Source organism: Odocoileus virginianus, chromosome 27, assembly GCF_023699985.2.
Source record: "Odocoileus virginianus isolate 20LAN1187 ecotype Illinois chromosome 27, Ovbor_1.2, whole genome shotgun sequence".
Classification (NCBI taxonomy): Eukaryota; Metazoa; Chordata; class Mammalia; order Artiodactyla; family Cervidae; genus Odocoileus; species Odocoileus virginianus.
The window spans coordinates 14329497-14344109 of NC_069700.1; the positions used below are offsets into that span (position 1 = coordinate 14329497).

The window sequence follows — 14613 nt, forward strand, 5'->3', positions numbered from 1 at the left end:
AAATACATATTGATCATGGGAAGAACACTTGTGATTGACATTCTCCTCTTAATGACTTTTAGTGAAAATATTTATTAACACTATCTTAGAATATAGTTTTTCTATTCTAAGATGTTTTAATAAACAGTATAATACTATCTGAGGAAAAAAAAAACTATCATGATTCAATTGGGAATTCATCCAGAATTATCTCGGTTGTAAACAAATGTTATATAAATGATATTTACTTATTCAAAAATAATCAATCGAATACCAAGTGACAGACAGTTGTCCATCAATTTCCTTTTTCCTTTGTTTAATAATCAACTTTCTTCGTTTTACCTGAACACACTGATGCCTAGATTTGAACTGTGTTTTCTGTCTTCTCTTACAGCCTGGAGCGCCACGTGACTAGATTCCAGCCTGAATTGAGAAGAGACAGCATACCTCCGTAAAGGTAGGGACACTTCCTGTTTCACTTTACACTCTGTGGGAGATATTCTAATATGAAACCACTCACCTCCAGCCAGTGTATCAGAGAGAAACAAACTCTAATACTATAAAAGCCCTTGCATTTTGAAGTCTTTTTATTATGCCAGCTTTGCTGGTTGGTAAAATACTACAGGGGTTATAATTAGTGATGTTGAGAACATTTTCATGTACCTCTTGACCATTTGAATACTTTTTTAGAAAAATATAATGTATGTTCAAGTTTTTGCCAATATTATTTTTTTGTTGTTACTGAGTTATAGGAGTTCCTTGTATATTATGGTTATTAACGCCTTATCAGATGTGTGGTTTGCACAAATATTTTCTCCCATTCTGTAGGTTGCCTTTCACTTTGTTGATGTTTTCTTTTGCTGTGTAGAAGGTTTTTGGTGTTATGTGGTCCCATTTAAAAAAAATAGTTAAAAAAATAAAAAAAATAAAAAATAGTTTGTTTATGCTTTAGGTGTCATATGTAAAAAAATCATGCAATGACCCATGTCAAGCAGCTTTTTCCCTATGTTTTGTCCTAGGGGTTTTATGACTTCAAGTCTTATATTTAAGGCTTTAATTCATTCTCAGTTAACTTTTGTAAGTGGTGTAGTGTAGAGGTCTATTTCATTCTTTACATGTGTATGTCTCATTTTGTGTTTCCATTTTCATTTGTTTCAATATACTTTGTCATTTTCCTTATAACTTCTACTTTGATCTACTCATTGTTCAGGTGTGTGATGCTTAATTTCCATATATTTGTGAGTTTTCCAGTTTTCCAATACACAACTGTGGGAAAAAATAATACTTGATATGATTTCCATATTCTTAAATTTGCTAAGATTTGCATTGTAGCCTAACATATGATCTATCCTAGAAAAGGTTTCATGTGCATTTGAGGATTATATGCAATAGCATTCTCCTTTTGCTGCATGAAATGTTCATTATTTACATATTGGGTGCATTTTGGTTTAGAGGCTTCCCTGTGGCTCAGATAATAAAGAATCCACCTGCAATACAGACACCTGGGTTTGATCCCTATGTTGGGAAGATCTCTTAGAGAAGGGAATGGCTACCTATTCTAGTATTCTTTCCTGGAGAATCCCAATGGACAGAAGAGCCTGGTGGGCTACACTTCATGGGGTCAAAAAGAGTTGAACACGACTGAGCGACTAAGCATAACAATTTGGTTTCTATGTTGTTCAAATCTACTGCATCATTATTAATTCTCTTTTTGGATGGTATATCCAATGTACATCATGAGAAATGCTGGGCTGGATGAAGCACAAGCTGGAATCAAGATTGCCGGCAGAAATATCAATAACCTCAGATATGCAGATGACACCACCCTTATGGCAGAAAGCGAAGAACTAAAGAGCCTCTTGATGAAAATGAAAGAGGAGCGTGAAAAAGTTGGCTTAAAACTCAACATTCAGAAAACTAAGATCATGGCATCTGGTCTCATCACTTCATGGCAAATAAACGGAGAAACAGTGGGAACAGTGACAGACTTTATTTTCTTGGGCTCTAAAATCACTGTAAATGGTGAGTGCAGCCATGAAATTAAAAGACACTTGCTCCTTGGTAGAAAAGTTATGACCAACTGAGTGAGGTCGCTCAGTCGTGTCTGACTCGTTGCTACCTCCTGGAGTGTAGCCCACCAGGCTCCTCTGTCCATGGGATTTTCCAGGCAAGAATACTGGAGTGGGTTGCCATTTCCTTCTCCAGGGGATCTTCCCAACCCAGGGATCGAACCCAGGTCTCCCGCATTGCAGGCAGATGCTTTAAGCTCTGAGCCACCAGGGAAGCCCAACCTAGACAACCAACCTAGACAGCATGTTAAAAAGCAGAGACATTACGTTGCCAACAAAGGTTCATCTAGTCAAAGATACGGTCTTTCTAGTAGTCATGTATGGATGTGAGAGTTGGACTATAAAGAAAGCTGAGCACCGAAGATTTGATGCTTTTGAGCTGTGGTGTTGGAGGAGACTCTTGAGAGTCCCTTGGACTGCAAGGAGATCCAACCAGCCCATTGTAAAGGAAATCAGTCCTGAATATTCATTAGAAGGACTGATGCTGAAGCTGAAACTCCAATACTTTGGCCACCTGATGCGAAGAACTGACTCATTTGAAAAGACCCTGATGCTGGGAAAGATTGAAGGTGGGAGGAGAAGGGGACAACAGAGGATGAGATGGTTGGATGGCATCACCGACTCAATGGACATGAGTTTGAGTAAACCCCAGGAGTTGGTGATTGACAGGGAGGCCCGGCGTTCTGCAGTCCATGGGGTTGCAAAGAGTCGGACAGGACTGAGCAACTGAACTGAACTGAACTGAACTGATCATATGTTGAGAGTGTTGGATATTAAAGTACCAAGCATTATTATATTGCTGTTTGTTTCTCCTTTTAGTTTTGTTATTATTTACTTTTGATATTTAGGTACTCCAATGTATGATGCCCAAACATTTATAATTGTATGTGTCTTTCTGATGAACTGACCATCTTATAATTATATACTGACCTTCTTTGTCTCCTTTTATCATTTTTAGGTTAAAATCTATTTCGTCTGATATAGCTTTGGCTACTCCTAATTTCTTTTGGTTAAGATTTGCTTGAAATACCATTTTCCATCTCTTCCCTCTCAGTCTATGTGTGTCTTTAAAATTAAGTATGCACTGTAGGCAGCAGCTCACTGGATCTTGTTTTTCTACCCATTCAGCCAACTATGTCTTTTGATTAGAGAATTTAATCTATTTACATTTAGAGTAGTTATTGGTATATAAAGACTTTGCTATTTCCATTTTGTTAATTGTTTTCTAAATATTTTATAGATACAGAGTTCCTCTTATTCTTGCTGTCCTCTTTGTGATATGATGATTTTTTGTAGCAATATACTTTGATTTTTCTATCATAATCTTTTATCTCACCAGATTTATTTCCTTGTGGTTATACTGAAAATTATATAAAATATCTTGTATTTCTAGCACCCTATTTTAAGCTAATAGCAATTTAACTTTGATAGCATTCCTAAATTTTACACGATTAGCTCTGCCTCACATTTTAGGTTATTGATGTTACAATTTATTAATACTGTATATCAGTAAAACCAAATTATTATAATCATGATTATTTTTAATATTTTTGCTTTGTTAACCTTTCAACTAAAGTGTTATATAAATTACAGACCACCATTGCAATACTGGAGAATATGACTTTGACTATGTATTTACTTTTATCAGTGAATTTTGTACCTATGTGTAGGCTTTTATGGTGTTAATTAGCACACTTCTATTTCTGTGTCAAAATGCTATTTCTTAGCATTTTTTGTGAAGCATGTATATTTGCTGAGAAAGTCTTTCAGCTTTTATTTGTTCTAGAAAGTTGCTGCCCAAGTTCTGAAATCAGGAGTGGTCGTGCTGCCTGTTGGGAACACTTGAGTAGGACTTCTGGCTTGGTTCTCTGCTCAAACATGGATGTGGGATGGGCTCTGCAGTTGTCTGGATTATTCTCACCAGGCTTCCTAGTGAGGGGGTGGGGTGGGTGAATTGTGAACAGGGGGATGGGCACTAAACTCAGTAGTAAGCAATGTTATGAATTAGTTTCAGTGCCTGGTTGCATCAACAGAATAGGCCCCAAAGCTGGCAAGGCTAGTTGTTTGGGGACCCAAAGCAAACATATTTGTACACTGAGTACAAATATGCACTTGTTCTGCAGACAAGCAAGTCACTAGCTGGGCTCTTTGTTCACATGCCATTATAAACAGGGCTGTAAAATGGGTTACATAGCTTTCTGGATGCTCTGGTTCATCTTTCTAGTTGGGTGGGTCTTTAAAGCTGTATTCAAGGCTACAAAATAGCTTCCTTGCCTGAGCTGGGCCACGGGACTGACTCCAAGGCTGTCAAGGCTCATTGCTGCTACTGCTGCTAAGTCGCTTCAGTCATGTCCAACTCTGTACAACCCCGTAGATGCAGCCCACCAGGCTCCCCCATCCCTGGGATTCTCCAAGCAAGAACACTGGAGTGGGTTGCCATTTCCTTCTCCAATGCATGAAAGTGAAAAGTAAAAGTGAAATCTCTCAGTGGTGTCTGGCTCTTCGCAACCCCATGGACTGCAGCCTACCAGGCTCCTCCATCCATGGGATTTTCCAGGCAAGAGTACTGGAGTGGGGTGCCATCGCCTTCTCCGGTCAAGGCTCATTATTTGGGGCTAAATCAGACAGAGCTGCACACCAACTCCCTGGCCAGACAGGGCAACTGACTTGGCTTTACCCATGACAGAGCTGCTGGCCAGACTTTCTGCTCAGATGCTGCTAGGCACTTTCCAGGTGCTCTGGCATGGTCTCCCGGTCAAGTGGGACTGGGGTGTCACTCAGTAGTATGCAGGGCTGTGAATTAGCTTCCTTACCTGGGCAGGGCAGCAGAACCAGCTTCAAAGCTGGCAAGCAAGACTTGTTGGTTGAGATCCCAAATCAGGCAGAATTATGCACAAAGCCCCCTAGCCAGATCGCTGGTGTGGCCCTCTAGAAGGGCAGAGCCACTGACCAGACTCTCTGCTTCAATGCTAGTGGGCAACACAATTTCCCAGATGTTCTAGCCAGGCTTCCTGATTGAGTGGAGTAAAGTGTTCCCTCAACAGTGGGTAAGGCTATTAATTAGTTTCCCTCTGATGGGGAAGGGGAAGAGAAGCAGAATAAATTCTAAGGCTGGTAAGGCTCATTTTGGAGGAGGACGGTACCAACTCGGGAAGAATTATGCAGCAAACTCTCTGGCCAAATGAGGCTGCCAACTGGACTCTGCAGAAGGACAAAGCCACTGACCAGACTTTGCCCAAGTGCTGCTGGGTCATGCTTTGTGGGTGCTCTGTCCAGGTTTTCTGGTTGGTTAAGGCTGGGGGCTGAACTCAACAGTGGACAGGGCTATGAATTAGCTTTGCTGCCTGGGTGACAGGTCAGAACAGGCAATAAGACCTGCAAAAACTATGATTGCAGATCTCAAATCAGGCAGAAATGCATGCTGAGTTACCTGGTATGGTTGCGGGGCCACTATCCTGACTCTACAGATGGCCAGCACTGCCAACTAGACTCTATTCTTGAGTGCTGCTAGGCTAGACAGCTTCCCAGGTGCTCCACCAAGGCTTCCTGCTCAGGCGGGGCTGGGGCTACACTCGGCGGTAGGCAAGGTTAGGGAATAATGTCTCTACAAGCTTGGAGGGTGTGTCGGAGCCATCTATAAGGCAAAGAGTTGCCGCTGGGGATCCCAAATCAGGCAGTCCCACCCACCAAGCTCCCTAGCCAGATGGGGCTGCTGTCTTGTCTGTGCAGATGGACGCATTGCTAGCTGGAATTTCTACTTGGGTGCTTCTGTGAGTAGGAACTCTGTGTGCCAAGATCTGAGTGCTGGTTGCCTTAAGCCCTGCCCCTCTTCCCCATCACAGCCTGGCCTCTAGAAGTCAAGCCCCGTAAGATCCCCCTGCAATCCTGTAATGTGAGGCCTTATTAATGGGCTTCATGGGAACTGGCACCCAGTGCTACAAAGTTGGATATAAACCTTGGGTTCTCCTTTTCCTACTGGGGAAACAGTGGGCCCAGGGGGTCCCTGTCAGTATGCTGTTGTGCCAGCCTGAGGGAAGGGCGATGCAGTCAGAGCGTAGTCACTCTGCTTCCCTTTCTAGTTCAGTCCTTCCCCATTCCTGTGCAGACAAGGCAATGGCACCCCACTCCAGTACTCTTGCCTGGTAAATCCCATGGATGGAGGAGTCTGGTAGGCTGCAGTCCATGGGGTCGCGAAGAGTCAGACACGACTGAGCGACTTCACTTTCACTTTTCACTTTCATGCATTGGAGAAGGAAATGGCAACCCACTCCAGTGTTCTTGCCTGGAGAATCCCAGGGATGGGGGAGCCTGGTAGACTGCTGTCTATGGAGTCGCACAGAAACGGACATGACTGAAGCGACTTAGCTGCAGCAGCAGCCATTCCTGTGATCCAGGAAGATGCTCCAGCATCCCCTCTGTGTTCTAGAATTTACACAATGCTGTCTTTTCTATGAATAGTTGTTAGTGAGTCTTCTTGTGAAGGGAACTGAAGTCAGGAACAACCTATATTGCCATCTTGATGACATCACCAAAACCCCATTCATTTCTAAAGATGAAATGGAGCATTAAGATACGTCTTAAAGAGAGAAATTCAAAGACAATGAATCAGAAGAAAATAAAACAGGGGAAAAAATTGCTTTTTTTTTTTTTTTTAAAGAATCTGCTTAGTAATCTCAGATATTTAAAGTTAAAAGGATATTTTGTACCGACAAATTTCATTTTTTAAATATCCACCCAATAAGCAAGAAAAGTTAGACAAGAGGGTTTAGAATCAGTTTCTTAGAATTACAGAATTGATATTCTTCAATGATCTCAACCATATCAGGGAATATTTTCTTCCTGATTTTTATTTTAGTTTGTAAAAATTTATCATTTTCCGTTAGAGTCCTCACACAAGGTAAAAAATCTCACTATGGTGGGAAAAAAGTTCACTGACTTAGACTATGAAATTTAATTGATGTAATAAATAAGGTCCAGACAGGTTGCTTACCCTATGTCTGTACTGCTCATTACCAACAGATATGGGACTTGGTACTTTATGTCTTAGCACAGGTTTTAGTGTTTATCACTCTTTCCCAGTGGTTTACATTGTGTAACATTTTGAACTGAAGATGGCTTTCCTCCCAGGACCTGATATATTTTGCTTCTATCAATGAATGTTTAAGAATTAAAAGTTCATTTTAAACCAAGCTAACATAATCAAATTTTGATGGAAAAAGTAAATAGAAAATATAAAATACAGTTGACCCTTGAAAAATATGAATTTGAACTGCACTGGTCCACTTATATGCAGATATTTTTCAATAGTAAGTAGCAGACTATTATGCAGTTCCTGGTTGATTGAATCTGCAGATGTACTGGAGCCATGAATACAGAGGGCTGACTAAGTTATAAGTGGATTAACCCCCTGGTTGTTCAAGGCCAACTGTATATCTCAAAGCAGCAAATAACCTTTCGATTTTCCAGTACTTTTATTTATTATTTCTATTTCATCTGTCAATGAGTGAGTTTCCCACATGGTGGTTTCTGAATAGGCTTCTACCCCAGATCTCCTAAGACAACTTGGGAGAAAACATGATGCTCAGGTCAATTCATGATTACTTAGGAATTTATGAGAACCATGGTGGATATAATAGTATCAAAGAAATAATCCTTGAGCATTTCTAAATGTTGTTAGTCATTACGGTGGGTATTTAGAAGCTAATTTTTTGTTATTATCTGAGAAACAAAATTTTTTAAAATAATGGGGAAATAGTGAATAGTGTACGTGTACATATAGGCAAACAGTGTGTGGAATGGCCTCAAAAATGACTTGTCTATGAGCCTGTGTGTATGTGTGTGTGTGTGTATGTGTGTGTTCTTAGTCACTCAGTCATGAACAGTACTAATTGATCCAGTGACTAGGAAAGCATTTTACTATATTTTTTATAATTTATTTTTATTAGTTGGAGGTTAATTACTTTACAGTATTGTAGTGGGTTTTGTCATACATTGACATGAATCAGCCATGGATTTACATGTATTCCCCATCCCAATCCCCCCTCCCCCAAGATTTTACTTTATTTTTAAAATGCATTGACAGTAACTGTTTTGTATTTCAAGTCTATTAAAAATTTTAAGTACTTAAAAATGTAGTTATGTTTCAAATTAAGGTAGACTAGTTCTCAGTATTGAAACATTTAAAATACATCCACCAAGTCCTTGAAAGTATGTGCATATATTTGGACATACTGTCCTTGTGGCAGAATGTGGGTCACAAAAAGTAATAATCTTTCATTTTTCAAATAGAAATATACTGATGCATAAATGTATTGCTTATAATGTATCAGTCTGCAGGGTATTATTTTTCTCATAATAGGAAATGGCAGAAGCAGGTAACTATATTCTTCTGATGTAAAATGGAACTGAACAATCTTTTGCAATCACAGTGCCCAGATTCTACTGGTCCTAGTGCGGAAACCATAACAATTTGCATATTTTAATTTAGAGGTGAGGGACCCCTGTCAATGTAACAGCTTGGACCAGGTCAGCAAGGAGAAATCGAGAAGAGAGAAATAATTGAAAAGGCAGTTCCCAACAAAATGAAATTTGTCTCGTTGTCACTTAAGGTTGTCTTCCTGTCTTTCTCAGGGAGCAAGGTCAGCTTAAGACTGAAGGGAGAGTAGGGCACGGTAGATCACTAAGGACCAAAGTATAATTTTTTTTAATAACAGTGGAAATTGCAATATATATTTATGAAGGGGAGAGGAAAAGAATGCACATAGTTTTCTGGTTAAGAGTCGGCAGATGTCCTTTGAGTTGAAATATTGCAGACGTGTACACAGCCGATCCACGGTTTGTCCTCAAAGACAAGCAGGTTGCAAAGGAGATGAAGTACTTAATGAAATAATTTAGTGTGACATATTGATATTGAAGGCTGGAAGGCAGAAAAGGATTTGCAACAAAATTAAGGTATGTCTCTCTTAAAGTGGTTCCCCATTCCTTTCTCAGAGGACTGATAGGAGATTTCATGAGAAAAGAAGCCTGTTTTTCTTTCTTTCTCCAAGTTGAAGCCAAAACTGAGATGGCACTGTGAAGTTCTGCAACTGTGGCCACATGAAAATCTCACTAGAATACAGTCCAGAGGAAAGTCAAGTTAGAAAATGATTCTTTGGTTATGTTTGAGAGAGGTTTTAATCTCAGCAATGTCATGTGTTTTCAGTTAAAATGTACATTAGTGGAAAAAAAAAAAGGAAAAACAAACGAGGGCACCGACAGTGAGGGGAATTAGGCTTGGGGAATGTTAGTTTTAGATAGAGGCAATGAAGGATGGTTAGGGCCATTATCAGAGCAAAAGAACAGCAGCCAAATTTCAGCTGACAGCAGGGATAAACACTGTCACAAGGATCTGAGTATATTAAAAACAAAACAAAACAAAAAAAAACCTGGCTTGAGAAAATGATGATATATATTTCATGTTCATGGTATAGTTTCATCATTTACATAAAAAGAAAAGACAAAAAACCATATTCTCCAGTTGGCAAGCTGTTTTCTATCCTGACACATTGGAGAGGAACACACACATCATGTGGCTTGATATGTCAGTGATTCTCAACTGGACGTTGCACACCAAAGTCTGCAGATAGGCTGCTAGGCAGCATGAAATGTGTAAGAGCTCCCTTCCCTCCCTAGTTGAGAATCAGGTATAGCATCCATTTCTAGGTAAAGAATCAAACTGTTGGGGTTAGAGTACTAGCTCTTTTGGTGTGCAACCTTAGATGAATTAATTAAGAACTCCAAATTTTAGTCTTTTCAGCCTGAAAAAATACTTTGCTATACTTCACATTTTTCATGAAACAATATGCATAGTGTACTATTTTCACCTATAAAATATGTTGCAAGTTTAAGTTCTTATTAACTGATGGTGATGAATGTATATGCTTGGCTTCTAGATTCTTACTCACCCCCCTATTTGCTTATTTATTTTCCCTAAAGCTAAATCCCAAATACCTATGTTTCCTGTTTGCCCCAAACAGATAATGTTTCACCAGCTTCTACATACTTACTGTCCAGGGCATCTCATGAGGAGTGGACTTATTCTCATGAGTCCATTTTCAATACAAAGAAAAAGTACTGCTCCAGAAATGGTCGCCAAATTCCTAGTGACTCAAATTCATTGTGGTTTTCCCCCTTTAAAAAATAAAAATGTGTATTTAATTACAAAACATATCTAATAATGAGGTCATGTGAAACTCAGTTCTGGTGAGAAGCTGCTAAGTAGCAATTCTGGAAAGAAAGTTTACAGAATATATTTGGCAATGCTGAGGATTTCCATTAAAAAGAAAGACCACACAACACTTGCCTTGAAAAGATATTACATTTTCTCCAGGGAAGGAATACTTCCTCTTTTGTCCTAGAGGTTAAAGCATCTTTGCAAATTATTTTACCTAAAGTTATTAAAACTCACAAAAATTTGCCATACAATAATAAGGTGGAAACTGTTAGTACCCCAAGCAAACAGATATAAACAGTAGTTCTAAGAAAATATGACCTGTCTAAAACCTCCAAAAAAAAAAAATGGATACATCCAGAAATAGAACCTAAGCCACTGACTCTAAACATTGGACACTTCCTCACTTCAGAATTATTATTGTTAATAACCTCTTCACATAAACAGCCTCCTGCTCCTTGAGAAAGGATGAGATCATACTCACAAGTCACCCTTTCTTTCCATAGGAAATACTGCAGTCCTGGCCAATGAGCTAGTTCATAGAATTTTCTTGAGTCATAGTGAACACATACACATGCACGCATGCACACACAAAGTCCCATTCTCAGTTCATTTCGTCCTGGTTTGTTTTCTTAAACAGAGCTCTAGTTGAAATTTTAATTTCAAGCTTTAGCTCACAATTTTTGCTTAAATTTCACACTCTGTCTTTTTCTATTCTGACTTGTTCTTCCCTCCCTAAATCACATAATGAAGAACTAGACCATGGTAGAATGGATTTTTAATAGATTTTATAATTTAGCTATTGTTACTTCCACAAAGATTGTTAATCCAACTAGCATGCATTATGGACATGAAATAGAATTTGGATATGAAATAGAATAGGTTGAAAGTCATTCATCCTTGACTGTGAAAAGTTATCTGATAACTTAAAGTGATCACATCAAATGACAACTGGTCATAAGGGTGCTGAAAAAATGAATTTTTTAAGAAAAAAATAGAGGCAAATAACATTTTAATATAATTTAGGTAATTGTGGCATAACTATATATATATATATATATATATACCCTTCCCTGCCAAAATACTTCTGGGAAAAGAAAATGGAAAAGATAGTAATAGTAAACAGAAATTGGCTCTTCAGTGACCAGCTGGATTTATAGTCAGAAGGCACTTTGTCCATGTGTATGGTTTATAAAAGACTGTTGGGTTTTAGGTCAAACTGGCACAGGAGGGCAAAAGCCATTTCCAGCTTCATCTTTATATATGAAAGAGGATATTCTGGCTACATTGTTGATAACCAGCAGTTCTTGATTCATTCCTGCAATCTTTCCATTATAATGCTCATGAAAACAGGAAAAGCAATGCAGTTTCAACAACAGTGGAAACTAGAAACGTTGGTCAAAAATGTGTCAGGCAAAACTTGGAGAATCAACTAAGGAAAGCTTAGCCTGGATGCAGAATGGTAAAGTCACGTGTGTTCAGGTGGAGAATTTCCATCTATACAGACTGAAAGAGGCACAGGCCCCCCTTTCTGTTTCATGAAAGTTCCTCAATATGGAATTCAAACACACTTCCACCCTCTGGCCCCTCTTTAGTGTTCAATGCATCTCTCAGCTCGGTCATCCTCAGGAATGAAACACTGCTGAGGCCAACGTGGATGTGGTAACCTTTTAGATCCAGATGTTGGAATATTTATTTCCCCATTTGGATTTTTTTGCAGTGCAAGAAATACAGATCACTTTAGGCTGTACAGAGTAAGACTCTTTCCTTAAGATAAAATAATCAGATCATAAGACCATGGGGTTGTTCCTCAGGCCAATGGATCCTTACTAAAGACGACACAGAACCAGAAAGTTGATTGAGATTGTAAACATAATGACCTCCTGTGCCCTGAGATTTGAAAGGATGATTCTAACTGGGCTCAGATAAAATCGATACCAACAGATTAATACTGTTCTTTTCAAGTACAAGAGAACATCATTTCAAAACAAATAAGTATCATTTGAAGTGATTCTACTCTATAAAACACAGAAACTATAGCACTGGAAAAGAACATATTTTGAAAACATTTCTAACTTTAAAAAAGCTTGGAAATACAATATTTAGGTTCTAATAATTTTAGGAAAACAAGGTTCCTACACAAGCAAATTGTTAAATTCTTATTAAAATGAACTGAGATAAAGAATGAATTGATGAGACACAGTAAGATGGTGGTTGACAGGGGCTGAGGTGTGGGGGTGGGGAGTTTAATGGGTACAGAGTTTCTATTTCATAAGATGAAAAGAGGTTTGGAGATTGCTTGATTACACAAAAATGTGAACTTAATACTACTAAACTGTTTGCCTAATAATTAAGTTGGTAAATTTTATGTTACTTATTTTTTATCACAATTAATGGGTGGGATGGGGAGTGAGAAGGAGTTATAAGAGGGAGGGGATTTTTTTCAGAAACATAATTAAAGGTAAAAGAAATGAATTAATTGGATGAGGAGCAAGCTAAATAAACCAGAGAAAAAGAAGGCTTACTGTGCAGCTCATGAATAAGAGCATGGGCTTTGGATTAAAAAATGCCTAGTTACTTGTCTTGGTTTCACTATTTCCATACTTTTCATCTCAAAAAAGTTACTTTCTGAAAGCCTTATTTTTTTCACCTTCATAAGAGATAATAATAGTCAATCTTCATAGGATTTTATAAAAAATCCATTGAGATAAAATATTCAAATGTTTAAATGATGTTTGACATGTAGTTAAGTGCTCAATAAATATTAATTATTATTCATATATTCTAACACTAAAATGTAATCAAAGATTAGAGTTATTGTTAGAAATAATAAAGAGCTGTGTCAGCATTACAGAAAATTGAGCTTTTAATAATGAATAAAAACGTGTGTGTTTGTCTTAGAACACAGGAGGAAAAAATAAGGAAACAGAAACAATGAGAGAAAAGGTGACTAAAATCAGAGAAAAATCTTCACATATGCTTAACTGGTAGCACAATAAAGAAATGAAAGTAATAAATAAATTGTAATAGAAGCCAAACTTCCTAAACTAATACTTTAGTATGCAGAACAAATTATGGATAAGTAATGGAAATGGATAAGTAAATGGAAAAAGCAGTGAGACACAGGATTCCTATAGTTTTATTTTCTTTTTCACGTATCTACAGTTTCAATTTTTAAATCAGTCTCCTTAATTCCATCCCGTCAAAGCATTAAAAATAAGAGATCACAACAAACCAGACAACAAAAGCCAGAATTGTTTCACAATTTTCTTCACGGATTCAGAATTCTAAAAACCAATCAAGCAACATCAGGGCTCACAGTCCCAGTTGCCATCGGATGTCAGGCAAGTAATGCAAGAGAGTGAAGTCATGCCAATAGTCACTACGGTGAGTTGGAGATTGTAGCTTTACAAAAGTTGCCACTCAACTTTAGCTCTGTATTCCCTTATGAGAATGGCATTCCAGGGCTGCCAACTGTTATAACCTTTTGAGAAAAACCAGAAATGCAAATTTTTATGTGAAATTTCCAGGTTTTAGACTCATCAGCAAATTTACATTTTCTGTTACTACTCTAAAACCACATCAGCAGACCATATGGTCTCTGAACTAATCCCTAGTCAACAGTTCATAAAGAACAAGAGCTGTAACCTAAATAAAAGAATTCATTTCTAGCCAAGTCTTCGTTCATATGTAAGAGAAAAATATATTTTCATAAATCAATTATTTTTCTTGATTTCATAGGTAGCAAATATTTTTCTGTACTTTTGCTTTTAATATAATTCTTCATATTTATATAATGAATTCTTTTAGACAGCATATAGTTGTATTTGTTTTCTGACTTATCATGCAGTCCCTGCCTTTTAAGCCTTTAATGGTTTAGACCATTTAGATTTTATGTGATTATTGACTGTCTATTATTCTGCTACTTGTTTCCTACCTGTCCCATTTGTACTTTTCTTCTCTTTTCTTCCTTCTTTTTAATTAATTTTTATGATTCTATATTCTTTTGTTGGAGCATTAGTTATAACTCTTCAGTATGTCATCTTAATATTCATTTTAGGGTTTAAAATACACATCTTTAACTTATCACAGTCTAACTTAAGATGATATATAAATTTATGCATATTATAAGAAAGTTAAAATGATGTAGTTCTGTTTTCTCCCTTCCAGCCTTGAATCTATTGTAATTATACATTTTGCTTTGATCATGTTTTAAACCTTGTTATACATTGTTAGTAATTTTGTTTTAAAGAAAAGATTGTCTTTTAAAGACATTTAAATAATTTTCTCACAAATCTTTATATGTACCTACATAGTTTTCATTCCTAGTGCTCCTTATTGCTTTCAGATTTTGTA

At 37.6% G+C, this 14613-nt stretch overlaps 1 protein-coding gene across 1 annotated transcript in view; it reads left to right on the forward strand.

The window, feature by feature from the left end:
* Positions 1-372: 372 nt before the first annotated feature.
* Positions 373-14613, forward strand: part of LOC110141820 (prolactin) — a 279309-nt gene continuing 265068 nt past the window's right edge. The window contains exon 1 of the mRNA XM_070456925.1: positions 373-436. The gene's annotated coding sequence lies outside the window, so the exon portion shown is untranslated. The remainder of the gene's footprint in view (positions 437-14613) is intronic.